Raw genomic sequence first — 19,002 nt, 5'->3', positions numbered from 1 at the left:
ATGTGTATTGTCACGAAACGTAAGGACCAAGCTACATTTTCTGGTGCAGCTTCCCGCAGTTTCTTCCATTACCGGATATGTTCTTATCACATTTCTGCAGTGGTAGGAAAAGACTGTAATACATCTGAGTGTGTGACGAGGGCCTCCCGTCGGGTAGACCTTTCGCCAGGTGCCAGTCTTTCGATTTGACGCCACTTCGGCCACTTGCGAGTCGATGGGGATGAAATGATGATGATTAGGGCAACACAACACGCAGTCCTTGAGCGGAGAAAATCTCCGACCCAGCCGGGAATCGAACCCAGGCCCTTAGGATTGACATTACGTCGCGCTGACCACTCAGCTACCGGGGCGGACATACATCGGAGTGTCAAGAAAGTAGATTTCAAACGAGGTAAAGAGTGTATGCTTGAAATTCTATGAAAAGTAATTATACGCTACAGGGAACGTATTGTAATAAACTACACGTCGAAGAACGAATTGCCTTGAATGTAAGTTTAAAGCCGATCGCGGTGGCCGAGCGGTTCTAGGCGCTTCATTCCGGAACCGCGCGACTGCTACGGTCGCAGGTTCGAATCCTACCTCGGGCATGGATGTGTGTGATGTCCTTAGGTTAGTTAGGTTTAAGTAGTTCAAAGTTCTAGGGGACTGATGACCTCAGAAGTTATGTCCCATAGTTCTCAGAGACATTTGAACCATTTTGTAAGTTTAAGAGAGGGATGGTCGGATTCGAAATGGGTAAGACAAAGTTAAAGTCCTACTAACCTAAAGCTGACCACGTGCATCGAAGGAGATCCAAGATCTACTCTGTCATTCCAGACACTTGTTCCATCAGAATACAGATTTTAACGTCAGCCAACTCCAGTTCATATCGTATGATCGCACGTCTTCTAGATCCTTTCCTGCTGATTTTTCCCAGTATTCCTCTTGCTAGCACAATATCGTCCCCATGTAGGAGAAATGGTCTGCAGCCTTGATGAACTTGAAGAATTTACCAGACAGATAACTGTTAAATGTGCTACACGCATTTCAAAGTGTTCATCAGTTGGATTCGTGGTCCTACCAAGAAGTTGAAGGCTGTTACACACTTAAGCGCAGAACGACCATACATGACGAATCGCTGTCACATATAGCTGTAATTACATTACATGCATCGATCAGACTGGACTTAAAGTATGAACAAGTGATCGACTCAAGGTATTTGCGGCAGCAAGGGAGACTGCCCCTTGTGGGTTCATCCTCTCCTGAACCATGTAATCCTTCTATCGCGCTCGGTTGCGGCCCTTTTTTTCGGCTTGACATTACTTTTCCCGCGTTCTCTGAGAGGGATAATGTGCGTCACTCAATTCTTTGTATTTTCTTCCAAAATATATGTACTCTTTGGCTACAGGTCATTTTGTATTTCCCTGCCATTTTAACATGGGCTGTGACTGTAGCTCTGTCAAAAATACACTGTGCAACAGAATTAAAGGATCACTTTTTCGGAGTCGCATGATTCCCACCCGCTGCGACGCTTAAATTTTGAAATTTGGCTCAAGGGACCTGCAACCTTCCTTTGCAATGGTGCAAAACCGTGGTGCCCTGCGACGTCATCCTCAGACGTAAGGTGTCGACACATGCAAAAAAAAAGCAGCTCAGAAGTTCTATCTTAGTTATGACAGCGAGCTTGCAGTTCTATATCGACAGGTTACTTTGTAACTGTAACAGGTGGTCTAAAAATGGGAACTTGACCCGATACCAGTTATTTAAAAATAATAACATGCATCTGGATACTGAAATTGTATATTTTTGTACAAATAAGTATCGTGGACAATCCCTAATGACGAACATGTCCAGTTTTGACAAAAGAAGCAGTTGGTATATCCTTTTACAGCAGTTGTTTAAACATACCACAGGTAAACTTCAACTTAGGATAGGCAGCATGTGATTTCAGAAGAAAACTTGGTGGCCATCTGTAATTCAGTACTTAAAACAAGTGACTAGACAACCATGACTACAAGTCTCTGAACGTCTGAGTGAATAATAGCTTGTGGAAAACATGGTAAGCCGTCTCTGACGTCACTGAAAGTAAGTCAGCGGACTAGTTACTATCCGTAGGCTGGCAAATATCTTTGGGCTCGAAATGGCGTCCTTTGTGTAACAGACAGGCCCGGACCTGCAGGGGAAACAAACACCTTTTGTCCTAGAACTAGCACAGGGCGAGGGCGGCGACCCTGCCCTTTGTTCTAGAACCACAGGTTGGACGTGTAAGGGAAACAAACGTCCTTTGTCTCAGGAGGTAACCTAGGTAATCTGTTAACAACGCACACTGCACTCTTATTCCAAGTCAGCCAACTTGGATTCCGACGTAGAGCTACACCAGTATTCATTCTCAGTCATCTTGAATTCTTTATTTAACATAGTCCCCTACTTAAACCAGCATGGTAATGCATAATCTTGGATTTTTGAATTTATTGCCAATTTATACCTAGGATAACAGCCCTACTTGCACAGTGATTTCAGAGGAAAACCCAGTGGCCATCTTGAATTCTGTATTTAGCACAAGTGACCTATTTCCACCAGCATGACAAAGTGCCATATTGATTTTCTTTGCATTTCTCACCAATTTATACGTATGACATCAGCCCTACTTTGACATTCTCGTCTTAGGAATGGGGGAAAGCCCTGTTGCACAATGGGGCCATTTTATAATTTCCCACCAATTTTTGATTTTCACACAAAAATTTGAATTTCCCGAATTTTATACATATGGCAGTTGGCCTTTGTCAGAAATACAGCAAAATTTATTACTTTATCAATGGGGAGGGGAGGAAGGAGGGAAGGGTGGAGGAGGTGGGGTAACTGTCTTTCCAGTACACTTCCAGCCTAACTACTCATGATCATTCCACTTAGGCATCTTTCGACAGTTAATCCTAGGTATTTTGTGGTTGTTACTGTTTCAATTAATTTATCACCAGTAGCATAACCGAACATTAGGGGACTCCTTCAGTTATTTACACGTAACACGTTATATTCATTTATATTCAAGGACAACTGTCAGTGCCTGCTTCCAATCATTGATCCTCTAGAACTATTTTCACAATTTGCTACAGTCTTTGCGTTGCAACGTCGCTATAGCCAACAGCATCGTCTGTAGACAGCTTCATTAACACTTATACTCCCTTATGTATCTATTTATTGAAGCCACTATGGTGCTATTTCTACAGAGTATTTACTACTGGTATTATACGAGGGGCGTTCAGAAAGTAAGCTCCGATCGGTCGCGAAATGGAAACGACTATGAAAATCCGATAAAGCTTTGCACAGATGTGTTGGGTAGTGTCTCTAGTATAACCCCAGTTAGCATCACGTCGCTCTTCTCATTTCTGAGCTCGCAGTGAGTGCGTAAAGATGTCTAGAAAATAGTGTCTGCCGCCAAGTACGAGGGCCTGGTGAGAAATTTCGCCTGAAGCTATGCAGCTAACATTACATAACTGTCGTGCTGTTTCTTCTTCAAGACAATTCTCAGCCGCATTCTGCAGGGGCAATGAAGATGCTCCTGCATCGTTTTCAAATGGAAATGTGAGATTACCCACAATACAGTCCGCAATTGTCTCCCCCTGAGTTTCATCTCTGGTCACATGAACCGCTGTCTTTGAAGACAACATTTTGACACAGACAACGAGGTGTAGGCCAGCGTGGAGAATTGGCGGAAAGCACTGGCGGCTGCCTTCTATGATGAGGCTATTGAAAAGTTGGTACAACGCTATGACAAAAGTCTAAGTCAGAACGGCGACTACGTAGAGAAGTAGCTGAAAGGTGTAGCTAATTGTTACAAGTAAAACATTTCTGATGTTCACTGTGGTTTCAATTTGGCAATCAATCGGAGCTTACTTTCTGAACAGGCCTCGTATTAGTCCAGGAAAGAGTAGTCGAGCGAAGTAGGTTTTTTTTTTAATGTTCTTACGGGCATGGGATGATGATGATGATGATGTTTGGTTTGTAGGGCGCTCAACTGCACCGTCATCAGCGCTCCATGGGAAGTGTGTCAATTGTCACTGCAATGTCTACTTGCATATTAGTCTCAGTCCACACAGACCAAGTTCCACACGGTAATGGATATAATACTCTATTGTTATCTCCCGTTTATAGCATAACATGTTTTTCGCAAAACATTTAACTTCTTACAACGTATGCAATCATGGGGCACTGGCGTCTAATCAAAGGAGGCAATGGAGGCGGGGCTTGGTTCAAATGGTTCAAATGGCTCTGAGCACTATGGGACTCAACTGCTGAGGTCATTAGTCCCCTAGAACTTAGAACTAGTTAAACCTAACTAACCTAAGGACATCACAAACATCCATGCCCGAGGCAGGATTCGAACCTGCGACCGTAGCGGTCTTGCGGTTCCAGACTGCAGCGCCTTTAACCGCACGGCCACTTCGGCCGGCGGAGGCGGGGCCTCCTCAGTTTTCTGTAGTAGATTTGTTAGTAGAAGTAGTAGTGGCAGCAGCAGTAGTAGGCTAGTAACTATAATTACTTTTACAATAAATCGTTACGCATCTTTCTCAGCGAGCGCAAAAGACGTTAGCCTGTGTTATTTCTTGCGAGCTGCCACCACTAGTTTCATCGCAAGAACAAACCTAATGTAAACATTACACCATGTATTCTTCCGCGTTTGCTAGGATCTCATTGGTTTCCGTTTCACAAGGAGCGGAAACCAAGCTATCTGGAGTACAGTTATATACGATAATATGGATGCGTTTTATGCCGTGCGTTAGGCGCACATCAACGGAGTGATAATACTGGACAACAGCTTTACTGGCACATTTATCTTGGGCTGCACAGGCCAGTCAGCTGGTGCAACTTAGTAGTTAAGACGTAAAAAGAGACGAGCAGAGGAACTATATACTGTAGCTTCGAATGTCATTTAATGAAATATTATTCGGCAAAATTGCAACAATACCGTACGCTTCTTATGGGCCAGACGGGAAGCGTAACGTCCTCTTCTTCTTAGGTAACGTAGTAACGTAATTAAAAACAAGAGTAATGAAAATGCCTAACTTAAACTCAGTACAATTTTTCTACGCAAGCTATGTGTGGCTCAGCAGCGTAGTGTACGGATTTCATCGTATAGTTAAATACTGAAGCCACTGAAGTTATTACTAACAGTCAGTCGCCTGGTAATTCTAACTTTCCATACTCGAAACCGAGATATACATATAGGTACTGCAACTATCATCTGACACGTTGATAATGAGTCGATCAACAACAGAATCCAAGAAACTATCCGAGCACCACATTTTCTCCTTTTCTTTTATGACATACTATTCTGTATACTGTCAGTTTTCGGCTGTGACATGTCACAAAGCTTCGAGTACTAGTTCCAGTACGTCTGGTAACTTAAATGTAATGTTATTTCTAGCAGCAAGGCTCCTAACAAGGCTCTAGATTAGTTCTGTTTGGTTAATACTGCAGTGGTACGTTGGAAACTCTGAAGTGCAACATTTGTATGGTGTGTTTAATGCCGTGAAAATTATGGTTTTCCATGTTTCTACATCACTTATCACTCTGACTCGTACAAGACCACAGCTGTGATATAAAAGAATGGACATAGTCCAAATAATGGCAATCTAATTTTTCATTTCTGTCCTAAAAATTTAATTTGTTTGTTTTTTCAATGTAAACAATTTTGGATAATCAGGAATTTGTATTTGCAATGAAAACTGGAATTTTGCGTGTGATATGTATTTAGAAACAAGACTTCGTGCATTTTTCTTAAACAAATGATGAATAGAATTTTATATGTAAGATAAAAGAATTTTATATGTAAAAGACGTAAGTATTCCAAACTGAACGGAAAAAAGAAGACAAAAGGCGAGAGATGAACCAGCGATGTATAGACTTCTACAAGTTACTTTTCTACACAATGCCACCGATTCAATTAGGTCTCCTGTTTACAAATACGCCTCAAATTTAGTAAATAAAGTCCTTGGAAACTTCAAAGCCGATTTTTTTCTATAAGCTTGAGAAAATTTTGAGATCCATCTGTTCCTCGCCACTTTTTAACGCTGTTCCACGCGAGTGTTTCACTACAGAGCAGTAAGCAGCGACAGCCACTTTTACACTAAGTATCAACAGCTTGAAAATCATAACACAACAGTGCTGCTGTACACAGTTTCTGAAATAAAAACTGCATTACTGAAGTACGACTAAGGAAAGCATAGATGACTGTTAATACATTAGAATATCTCAAAACTTCATTAACCATGACATAGTAACAAGATATCTAATACGTAGATAGGACCCACTTCCAGTGCACGTGTGCTGCGGCTACTGATCAACCATCGTGTTTGTGTTTCTTTGTATAAGGTTACACTAACCTAAGGCAGACATAGGCGCGAAGCAAATGGCGAGGAGGCCAGACACAGGTCAGGCCGCCTGTAAACGCTCGATCGCTACAGTAACCATCACGTCACTACTAGGAACAGAAGACCCCCACGAGAAAGAAAGGCAGCGGCCCGTTTTCGTGACGTCAGCAACTCGGGCCTATCTCGTGGCTCACGAGATCGGCCATGTCGGGGTTTGTTATTGTGGTTGTGATTCATGGTAGCCGGTAACTGTTTTTATGTGCTAGTTTTCAGTGAACTGCACTCTATAGTGTGAATTACTTCTACTAAATTTCTCACTTTTTGCATAAAACGATGTCATCCAACGATCATACAAGATTTTATATGCAAAATACGTGCTAATGTAAAGATGATAAGCACGCATATCAACCTCACAGATTTCACGTAGCCATCTATTTTATTTCATTGTGAGTTTTAACCTTATTACAGTGTGGAATACAAGTCACTGATATAGTGTGTCTGAGATTGTATAGCATTTCAAGAAGATTTCCGGACGAAAGTGTCTCTTATTATATATATGTAAGGTAAGTAAACGTTTAAATTCTCTGCATTTGAAGTTATGAGGTTACAGTCGCGAGGTTGCAGTAAAATAAGCCATGAACAAACATCTTGGTAGTTACTTGCAAGAGATATTGACATGCGTTTCGTTTTATTTATAGGTTTGGAGAAATTTCGAAATGCCATCAAAGTGCAGTGTCTTTGGGTGCAGATCCAATAACAAAACGGAAACAGAAATAACAATAATACTTTCATTGCCATCGGATGAAAATCGTCGTGATGTTCGCTTTAAATACATTCCAACTGACTTTTCCAAAGTGAAACAACCAGGTGTTTGCATAAAACATTTCGATGAGTTGTATGTAATTAGAGAGGAAAAAATAATGGACAAGAGAGAATTAAAAGTTTTTCCAAGAGTAATTCCTAAACTAACAGATGATGCTGTGCCCACAATATTTCCAAACACGCCATCGGTCTGTTCGAAATCTGTGCCTAAAGTGAAATGTCTTGCAGCTATAGAAGAAGACAACATGCAAAAAGCTATTTGGGAAAGTATTGAAACCCATAAGTGCTGTCTTCAGAAGGATTCATTGGAAAGTCTGAGTGACATAGCTTCACTTTTGAAAAACAGAAATATAAACTGTAGTCTGTGATGAACGAAGATAATTAAATACACGTTTGTCTCTTGGGACTTGACAGTGAAGTTCCTTGTGTCCTTCATCACAATAAATTCTGATTTGAGTTACAGTATAAATATAGGTTGGACCTGAAGAAGGCAACGAGTTACGTGGCCGAAATATTGTGCCAGAGCGACACAAACATCCCGCAGTAGACCCGATTATTCCACATGTCAAGAACTCGCCGGGAAAGCCTGAAGAGTCACAGTATAAATATAAATGCTCGCACCGATAGCTTGTTGTCAGGACCTTTTCAAATAATCCAAAGATACTTAACTCTGTAAATACTTTGGAAACTGTTATGTTACAAATGGAGAACAAGGAAATAGTTCCAAATATAAAAAATAATTTATAATGTGCCATCCAGTGTCTGCAAAGTACATTCAATTATGAAGAAATTGAATATTTAAAATTTGAGTAGAACAACTCAACCTGTCACAAACACCAAGACACAACAGGCATTATGGCAACAAAACCATGATGATTGCTGTATATATGTTCATTCCGTTTCTGCTTATAATGCTCTCCAGAAATGTAATGTTATTTTTCTTCCACATCCACGTACCCTTCAGAAACTTATTTGCAATTATCAGCTACTCAAGACATCATTAGAAAGTTGTCAGTACCTGAAAAACAGAGTTAGTTATTTAAAGCCACGCGAATTGTTAGTTTCTCTGTTAATGGATGAGATTTATATTCAGCCACATATTTCCTATAAGTGTGGTGAAATATATGGAAGCAGTGTTTTTGATGCTGAGACATGTGCCAAGACAACTGAAGTTTTTATGGTTTCCTCTCTTTTGTCAATATATGTTCATGTTGTAGTTATTGTACCAGTTGCCAATATGACAATGGAACAGTTGAAGTCTTTAACAGAAAAAGTATTGGCCATGGTAGAAAGTAAAGGATTCAAAGTTGTCAGCCTTGTAGAATGGCTTGTAAGAATGTGGATAGAAAAGCTTATGAACTCTTCAGTCAGAATGCACTCTTGCTACCTAGCATTGTAGATCCTCTGCATGCTTCCAGGAAGCTGTTTTTATGTTTGACACTGTGCACATGCTGAAACTCATCAGAAATGACTGGGAAACAAAAATAAATGTGAACAAGACACTACATTTTCCTGATATGACTAATCATTCTGTCATGTTGTCAGCGCAGTACAAGCATATGGAATTTCTGTATGAGAAAGAAAAAACTCATTGGTCAGATATGACCATACACTGTCAACCAGCTTGCAACTTTCCTTCATCTATACGAAAGCAAAATGTTACAACAGGTCTGAGACTATTCAGTGACAATAATCTAGTAGCACTCAAAAATGCAATGAAAGACCTCCTTAACATTTCTAAAGAGATAAATCAGACTGTTATTTTCATTTAAATTACTGTAAACAGGTGGAACATTTGTAACGTTAAAAGTGTATTTGAAGCCCAAAGGTTCATTGATCCATACAGTCGGACTATAAGAATAATCTCTGTTAATCAGTTGAAGTTTTAAAATGCTATGCTTCAATGGCTTAAAATTTGGAGGCAGTCTGTCCCATCAAATGTTCCTTTAAGTGCTCAAACATTTCAATCTTTAATTTTGACTATAGTATCCTTCCTGGAAGTAATTCGCTAGTTATTTGACAATATCGGATGGATTATATTCTGCTAGCCAAATTTCAGTCTGACAATTTAGAGAGTCGGTTTGGATCCTACCGGCAACTGAGTGGTGCCAATTATTACATTAGCTATATTCAGGTTTTAGAAAATGAGACGAAACTTAGATTTAAGAATGATGAAATGTATGCTGCCAACATTGGAAATGTACATCTGAAAACCTTAATTCCTGCTCATCAGTGTAAAGATGAAAATGTTGATTTACATACGTTTTCCGAACTCATGAATTTAAACTTTACACCAGATGACATACCATCTGATAGTTTGCCTATTTTAACTTACATTGGAGGTTATGCTGTTATGAAAGCTTTCCAGAAGTGTAAGTGTGATACATGCACTGCATGGTTGCAGTTAGATGAAGAAATCGAAGTGGACTCTTCTTATGATTCTGTGAAAGAGTTCAACAGAGGTCGACTAACCTTGGCGTCTGAGGAGGTAGTCTGTACTGTAGCACTGGTTTGGCACAAGGTATCTTTGCTACTGGAAAAGTACTTGCAGCTGTCCATGGCATATGGAAGGCAGCTGTCAGTTGCTCACAATCTAAGTTTCAGAAGACTAATTAACTCTGTAGCCATTGATGATAAGTGTAAATGTTTGCTGCATAACACTAATATGTAAATTAGAATATATATCTGTATGTACATCAAAAATTCTCCTGAATAATTTTGTGAAAATGTGCAATGACGAAGACGCAGACATTCAAGACAAATCAAGAAAAGTGAAGAAATTTAAGTGTGCTTCCACATAGGCAGGTATGAAATTGTTTACTGCATGCATGTACCTAATTTCCATACTGTGTTTTGAGAAGAAATTGATACTGTATGTATATCAAACCCACAACATGACTACTTTCAGTTATATATTTTTAGAGTGCTTCTTTTTCTACTATGTTTCCTCCCCCTCCCCCCTCCCCCCCTCCCCCCCTCCCCCCTCCCCCCTCCCCCCTCCCCCTCCCCCCATACACACACACAGACACACACCTCCCTCCTCCCTGTCGTTTCTCATACAAAGAATGTTCAATATTCTATACTGTCCATTGTTGAAGAATACATTCAGTGCGAGTTGAGCATAATGCAATATTGTCTAATTAGTTCAGTGTTGTGCAGTTAAAAATAATTCTGTTTCCTAAGAGGCATCACCTACGTTGCCCACTGGTTTACATTATTTGGCACATGCAGCCTGGTTTGGCTATTTGTTCATTGTTTACTCAAGGATTTGTTAGATGCAGAACAGTAATAGTAACTAAAGTGACAGTTTTCTCATCCATAAAACACTGCCTACATTCCTATGGATCATGTATCAGCAGGTGGCTCTTAATCAAGGTGAGCGTGTATGGATGGTATGATCCTGAAGTGAAATTATGTTTGGTAACTTCATTATATTGTGTTTTGCAGAACAGTAGCTAATGGTCTACCATGTTATGCGAAAAGAGCTACAATACTGTCAGAGGTTCACCCAGTCAGTACAGGATAGGTGTAAACCACAAAAGATATTTTATACCCAGGTCTGAAATTCGAAGAAGTACAAAATTATGCAGATGTCTGGTTGCTTATATCTGTTCCTTTGTGATAAGAAAGATGAAGATTTACAACAGAAATTATCTATCATTCTTGTTAATCAGGTGTAAATAACAACTGTGACCTCATACTCAGGAAATTTATGACTATCAGTGTACTGATCATTCATTCCATTTGGCACTTATTGTTGATCACAAATCTGGTTAAGTTCATTTAGTGCTTGTTTCTGCAGTAAAGTGTTGTTGTTGTTGTTGTGGTCTTCAGTCCTGAGACTGGTTTGATGCAGCTCTCCATGCTACTCTATCCTGTGCAAGCTTCTTCATCTCCCAGTACCTACTGCAACCTACATCCTTCTGAATCTGCTTAGTGTATTCATCTCTTGGTCTCCCCCTACGATTTTTACCCTCCACGCTGCCCTCCAATACTAAATTGGTGATCCCTTGATGCCTCAGAACATGTCCTACCAACCGATCCCTTCTTCTGGTCAAGTTGTGCCACAAACTCCTCTTCTCCCCAATCCTATTCAGTACCTCCTCATCAGTTATGTGATCTACCCATCTAATCTTCAGCATTCTTCTGTAGCACCACATTTCGAAAGCTTCTATTCTCTTCTTGTCCAAACTATTTACCGTCCATGTTTCACTTCCATACATGGCTACACTCCATACGAATACTTTCAGAAATGACTTCCTGACACTTAAATCTATACTCGATGTTAACAAATTTTTCTTCTTCAGAAACGATTTCCTTGCCATTGCCAGTCTACATTTTATATCCTCTCTACTTCGACCATCATCAGTTATTTTGCTCCCCAAATAGTAAAACTCCTTTACTACTTTAAGTGTCTCATTTCCTAATCTAATACCCTCAACATCACCCGATTTAATTTGACTACATTCCATTATCCTCGTTTTGCTTTTGTTGATGTTCATCTTATATCCTCCCTTCAAGACACCATCCATTCCGTTCAACTGCTCTTCCAAGTCCTTTGCTGTCTCTGACAGAATTACAATGTCATCGGCGAACCTCAAAGTTTTTATTTCTTCTCCATGGATTTTAATACCTACTCCGAATTTTCTTTTGTTTCCTTTACTGCTTGCTCAATATACAGATCGAATAACATCGGGGAGAGGCGACAACTCCGTCTTACTCCCTTCCCAACCACTGCTTCCCTTTCATGTCCCTCGACTCTTATAACTGCCATCTGATTTCTGTACAAATTGTAAATAGCCTTTCGCTCCCTGCATTTTACCCCTGCCACCTTTAGAACTTGAAAGAGAGTATTCCAGTCAACATTGTCAAAAGCTTTCTCTAAGTCTACAAATGCTAGAAACGTAGGTTTGCCTTTCCTTAATCTTTCTTCTAAGATAAGTCGTAAGGTCAGTATTGCCTCACGTGTTCCAGTATTTCTACGGAATCCAAACTGATCTTCCCCGAGGTCGGCTTCTACTAGTTTTTCCATTCGTTTGTAAAGAATTCGTGTTAGTATTTTGCAGCTGTGGCTTATTAAACTGATTGTTCGGTAATTCTCACGTCTGTCAACACCTGCTTTCTTTGGGATTGGAATTATTACATTTGTCCTCTAGCCATCCCTGCTTAGCCATTTTGCACTTCCTGTCGATCTCATTTTTGAGACGTTTGTATTCCTTTTTGCCTGCTTCATTTACTGCATTTTTATATTTTCTCCTTTCATCAATTAAATTCAATATTTCTTCTGTTACCCAAGGATTTCCACTAGCCCTCGTCTTTTTACCTACTTGATCCTCTGCTGCCTTCACTACTTCATCCCTCAAAGCTACCCATTCTTCTTCTACTGTATTTCTTTCCCGCATTCCTGTCAATTGTTCCCTTATGCTCTCCCTGAAACTCTGTACAACCTCTGGTTCTTTCAGTTTATCCAGGTCCCATCTCCTTAAATTCCCACCTTTTTGCAGTTTCTTCAGTTTTAATCTACAGGTCATAACCAATAGATTGTGGTCAGAGTCCACATCTGCCCCTGGAAATGTCAGTAAAGTGTTAACCATCAGAAATTCTCTCTGCGTTTCTGGTTAGCTTGCTTTGTTTTGACAGTCAACTAAGAGCTCTCTCTGTTAATGTGTGTGTGTGTGTGTGTGTGTGTGTGTGTGTGTGTGTGTGTTTTGAGAGAGAGAGAGAAAGGGGAAGTTGCTTTCCTGTTTTGACTGTGGCAGGTTTTACAGTAATTCTCATGAACTTAAAATAATAACTGGTAAAAGTGAAACTCGCATAAATGTCACGTAATAAATATCTTAAATGAGAGTGAGAAAAAAGTAACATAAAGAAATCGTCTTACATTGAGCATCTTGTATGAAATAAAAGACTGTGTAGCGGGGAAGTTCCTCTCCCAACAAAAGACCAAGTAAAATGTGTGTTTATCTGACCTTTTTTCCGAAATTTAGTCTGTAGTTCCCTATAATCATAAGCTATTTTAAAGTACTATTCATTTGAAAACTATCTTGGTACAAATTTGTGCATCCTAGTGGATGATGACATAGAGAAAGCTTTTGACAATGTTGATTGGAATACTCTCTTTCAAATTCTGAAGGAGTCAGGGGTAAAATACAGGGAGCAGAAGGCTATTTACAATTTGTACAGAAACCAGATGGCAGTTATAAGAGTCGAGGGGTATGAAAGGGAAGCAGTGGTTGGGAAGGGAGTGAGACAGGGTTGTTGCCTATCCCCGATGTTATTCAATCTGTATATTGAGTAAGCAATAAAGGAAACAAAAGAAACGTTCGGAGTAGGTACTAAAATCCATGTAGAAGAAATAAAAACTTTGAGGTTCGCCGATGACACTGTAATTCTGTCAGAGACAGCAAAGGACTTGGAAGAGCAGTTGAACGGAATGGACAGTGTCTTGAAAGGAGGGTATAAGATGAACATCAACAAAAGCAAAACGAGGACAATGGAAGGTAGTCGAATTAAGTCGGGTGATGCTGAGGGAATTAGATTAGGAAATGAGACACTTAAAGTAGTAAAGGAGTTTTACTATTTGGGGAGCAAAATAACTGATGATGGTCGAAGTAGAGAGAATATAAAATGTAGACTGGCAATGGCAAGGAAATCGTTTCTGAAGAAGAAAAATTTGTTAACATCGAGTATTGATTTATGTGTCACGAAGTCGTTTCTGAAAGTATTTGTATGCAGTGTAGCCATGTACAGAAGTGAAACGTGGACGATAAATAGTTTAGACAAGAAGAGAATAGAAGCTTTCGAAATGTGGTGCCACAGAAGAATGCTGAAGATTAGATGAGTAGACCACATAACTAATGAGGAGGTATTGAATAGAATTGGGGAGAAGAGGAGCTTGTGACACAACTTGACTAGAAGAAGAGATCGGCTGGTAGGATATCGAGGGATCACCAATTTAGTATTGGAGGGCAGTGTGGAGGGTAAAAATCGTAGAGGGAGACCAAGAGATGAATACACTAAGCAGATTCAGAAGGATGTAGGCTGCAGTAGGTACTGGGAGATGAAGAAGCTTGCACAGGATAGAGTAGCATGGAGAGCTGCATCAAACCAGTCTCAGGACTGAAGACCACAACAACAACAGCAGTATATGATACAGTTCGTAAACCTTTATTAATAGATGATAATGAAATGCTGAATCAGCCAGAAGTGCAGTCTGACTTGTAGAAGGTTCGTAGGTATGGCGCACTGGCGCAGTTCTGTAGCTCGGCCTTTCTTGGTCACGTGACGCTCAGCGGATGACGTACGCGCCGCGACCTGTCTTGTCGGCCTCTTTCGCAGAGGTGCTGCCATGTGTGTCCGTGTTAACAGAGGCCAGTAGCTGTAGTGCCGACGCTCTAGGTTTCTCTTACGTTAGTTGTCCCGCGTGCTGTGAGTATGGATGAAGCCCAGCCGTGTGCCAGTACTGATGTAACTCTTTTTCGATTGAGGGCATCGTCACTTCCTTATAGGAGCTTTAGTTTTCAATGAGATGTGAAATTGAACGACATTAAAATTCGAAGAGAGGACGTCCAACCAGCGCTACAGATTCGTCAAAAATATAAGTTCAAATCATGTGCATCCAAAGTTTCTAATTTGAGCGGCGCAAGTGGTTATCTGTTAGCCTTACAAAAGATGAATTATTCTGCTGGCCGCGTTTGCTCTTAAGTACAAAAAAACGTATGGGCCGGTGAGGGTCTCGACAATCTGAAGAATCTGTTTAGAGGTTCAGCGCGGTATGCTTCCTCTATAGATCATCTAAGTATCTTTATTTCGTATAAAGAACTACGTAAGCAAGTGTTTAGTATTTCAGAGCTACTTAGTGAACATCACAAACTGATGAAAATGAGACACAACAGTGAAGTGAAAGCTAACAGAGACATTATGAAAACTCACTCATGTCGAAATTCTTATCAATAAGCGGGAGCTAACTTTCAGATGTTATGATGAGACAGAAGATTCTCTGAATCCCGGAAATTTCGGATCTGTTTTTAAACTTGTGCTAAACAGAAACGAAGATTTGAAAGCACACTGGAAGGAAACGAGCTTTTTCCTCGGGATTTTCAAAACTACACAGTTATAATAGACTGCTTATGTGTGTGTGTGTGTGTGTGTGTGTGTGTGTGTGTGTGTTCAACTTTGGATAAAACTTAATAACTATAACTACATTTTACGCCTGCATTGTGGACGGAGCAACAGATGTTTCAGACAAGTCATAGTGATCTGCTGTTGTGAGACTGGTGGACTTCAACGACGACATTCAAGAATTTCATGGTATTTCATGGTGTTAGCCAAGCTAGAACTGCTCCTCATTCAATAAAGGCTTTCACGACTGGATGTTTCAGCTGCCGAGAATTCTTGTGGGTTGTATGGCCGTGGTCCATGGAACTATCCCTGACGTTTCGTCCAAAGCTACATTGTACATCTTCAGTGGTGCTCCTGGTTGTGTTGAGTCTTGCCGACTGAAGAGTTGGACGTCGAACAACGGCCTACATACCGTGGAAAGTGGGCGTGGTCTGGATTTCACGTGATAGCAGAGATAAACCTTGTCAAGGATAAAATGTAACTATCGATCATAGTACGTCAAAGATATGGACAGTGGCGCTACAGAATCGACGAGAAGTTTTTATCTTTGACGTACTATGATCGACAGCTATATATTATCCTTGACTAGTTTTATCTCTGCTGTCACGTGAAATCCGGACCACGCCCACTTCCCACGGTATTTAGCCTGTTCTTCGACGTCAGGCTCGTCAGTCGGCAAGACTCAGCACAACCAGGAGCACCTCTGAAGTTGTCCAGCGTAGCTTTCGACGAAACGTCAGGGATAGGAGAGTTCCATGGACCACGGCTACACAACCCGGAAGAATTCTCGGCAGCTAGAACTGCTGCTCCTTTATTCGTTGTGCTAAGTGTCATGTTTTGAAATTATGATATGAAAAATAAACTAGTGGCCCAAACATATGATGGTGCTTCCATTCTGATAGAAGAATTAAATGCCCTGCAAGTTAAGTTCCGTTAAATTGCCCCCGAAGCTCTTTTTACTCGCCGTTTTGCACGTCTTTTAAATTTAGCCTTAGAGCAGAGCTGTTCTTGTACGACACCATTAAGGAATTTCTTCTCCAAGTTTCAGGGTATTCTTGTTTTCTTCCACCGGTCTTCCGAACTCACAGTTGTTCTCGACAGTATGTTGGTAAACGCATTCCTTGGAAAATTAAGAAATGAAGATAAACTACCCGACTTTTTAAATACCACGAAACGCTCGACTAATTCGCAAGCTGAAGCTTCCATGAATAGATCTGAAATTAGTGATGAATACACAGGCAGCCCATTGGTGTCAAAATACAAACAGATGTACTTCGAGGTATTGGATAATATTGTAACACAATTGCAAACAAGATTTCCACATTGTGATAAACTGCTCTTCCTTAAAATAGGTGATGCTACTCAGTTCGCCAAATATTCACAGCGATTCCCTGTAGACCTTGTGAATTCATTATTACAAATTTATGGCGTGTCCTTCAGTCCCTCACACTTACGTGTAGAGCTACAGACTATATTTTCTCCCCAGCATAATGAAACATTTCATTGTGTCAGTCTGAGAGATGTCAAAAGAATGATTGAAAATGAAAGGGATCAAATTTTCCAGAAGCTTTCAGACTTTTTTGTCTAGTTACTACCATTTTTGCAACAAATAATTCAGCTGAAAGGAGGTTTTCTTCTCTTAACATCGTAAAGACGTATTTGAGGAACAGTGTAGCCTAGGATCGCTTATCAGCCCTTTTCTTGTCCCTTAATTGAAAAACCAGTACTGCGAATACTTGAAAGCCGAGACACATGGTACGATGATTTCATCGAAAGATTCGGGAAGAAGAAGGATCGTGGCGTTGACGTCGTTTTACAAGTAACAAAGCTCAAACTCCCAATCCACCAGTTCATTTGAAAATAAAAGTGAGTTTCACTATTATTTAGTATAATCATTGTTATTATTATTGTTATTATCATAATTAGCAGTGATAGTAGTAGTAGTGATGGTGGTCGTTAGGAACACTTAGTATGTGTACATTAAAAGGGAAGGGAAGGGAATTTTCCAATATATTTCCTGGCCTCCACAGAATTTAGGCCCATGATCCGCCACTGGCATGGAGAAAACAGTAAACCAATACCACCACACTTACTCACAAGTGAGAGATTTTGATATAAGCAATCCCAGCTCTGAAGAATTATAAGGTTACTCAAAGTAAACAAGCAATCTCTGACAGTATTCCCATTGTACTTTATGTTGAATACGCTTCCTAATTATCATCTTTCCGAAATTCTGTTGATCTAGAATCTCCTTTACAGAGAATACCTCTCTCTGAAAGCTATGGTCGCAAGAAGAACGTGACAATTCGTTCCAGTCGAACACGACCCATAGTCAAGCCTTATTGCCATAAATTCTGAGCCGGACTCTCGACGACACCGAACATGATTCCCGCAACCAGTCAAACTCCTGTCAACAACGTTGCAGACTCCCATGGACACCGAGCTAACACTACCGGCGACAGCGAGCCAGAATCTCATCAACAACAAACTTGACTCCCATCAACAATAAGTCAGACTCCCGTCAAAACTGATTTTTGTCAACATTAAATCTATTATCGTAAACACTAATTCGATGGTTGTGAACACTAATTGGACCATCGTCACTTCTAAATCCAGCACCAACACCAAATCGACCACCAGCATTACTCGAGTACCAACAGCACATTAACAATATAATCTATTGAACGTCAACACTAAACCGAGCACCAACATCGAATCGAGCGTCAACTTTAAATCGAGCGCTAACGCAGAAAAAGCACCAACATCAAATCGCGAAGCAGAGAAAATTCTCCTCCTACGTAAAATCCCTAAGCGGGTCGGGTGCTTCAGTCACTCGTTGACGAGTCTATTGTGGAAGGAGAAGACAGGGAAAGCAAAGACGAAGTTTTAAATTTCGCCTGTAAGAATTCGTTCGCGCAGGAGAGTTATAAAAAGAAAAAAAAAGAAAAAAACCGTCGTTTGACCATGGCTCAGACTCCCGTATGGAGGACATATACTTAACTAGCATTTATTACGAATCTCTCCCTCAGTGCAAAGTTCCAAGTGACTGGAGAGAAGTGAAGGTGTCTCCTGAACAAAAAAAGCATAAAAGAACGGATCCACAAAACTGCAGACCAATATCCCTAACACTGGTTTGTAGAATTCTTGAGCACATTATCAGTTCGAATATGAGTTTCCTTGAGACGGAGAAGCTTATGTCCACGAATCAACGAGGTTTTAGAAAGCATTAATCTTGTGAAACTCAGCGTGCCCCTTTCTCATATGATATCCTATGAACTATGGATGAAGGGCAACAAGCAGATTCCATACGCCTAGATTACCGAAAAGCATTTGACGCTGTACCCCACTGCACACTGTTTAACGGAATTACGAGCGTATGGTATGTGAGTGGTTCAAAGACTTCTTAAGTAACAGAATCCAACACGTTGTCCTCGACGGCAAGTGATCATCAGAGACGAGAGCATCGTCAAGAGCGTCCCAGAAAAGTGTGACATGACCGCTATTATATTTTATATACATAAGTGATGTGGTGGTCAGGGTTAGTAGCAATCTGCGGTTCAAACAACACAAATGCATTTGTGCCTTGAGAATGGCAGGGTGTGCTCCTGTCGAAATATCGGCGGTGGTCGACGACGTCACCCGGCAGCAAACCCGTAAGTTGTTTGAACATTCAATTCGCCGGGAAAAGTTAAGGTCTCACAATCTGCGGTTG

Source organism: Schistocerca nitens, chromosome 3, assembly GCF_023898315.1.
Source record: "Schistocerca nitens isolate TAMUIC-IGC-003100 chromosome 3, iqSchNite1.1, whole genome shotgun sequence".
Lineage (NCBI taxonomy): Eukaryota > Metazoa > Arthropoda > Insecta > Orthoptera > Acrididae > Schistocerca > Schistocerca nitens.
The sequence above is the reverse complement of the archived record's forward strand: the minus strand, read 5'-3'. Positions refer to the sequence as shown.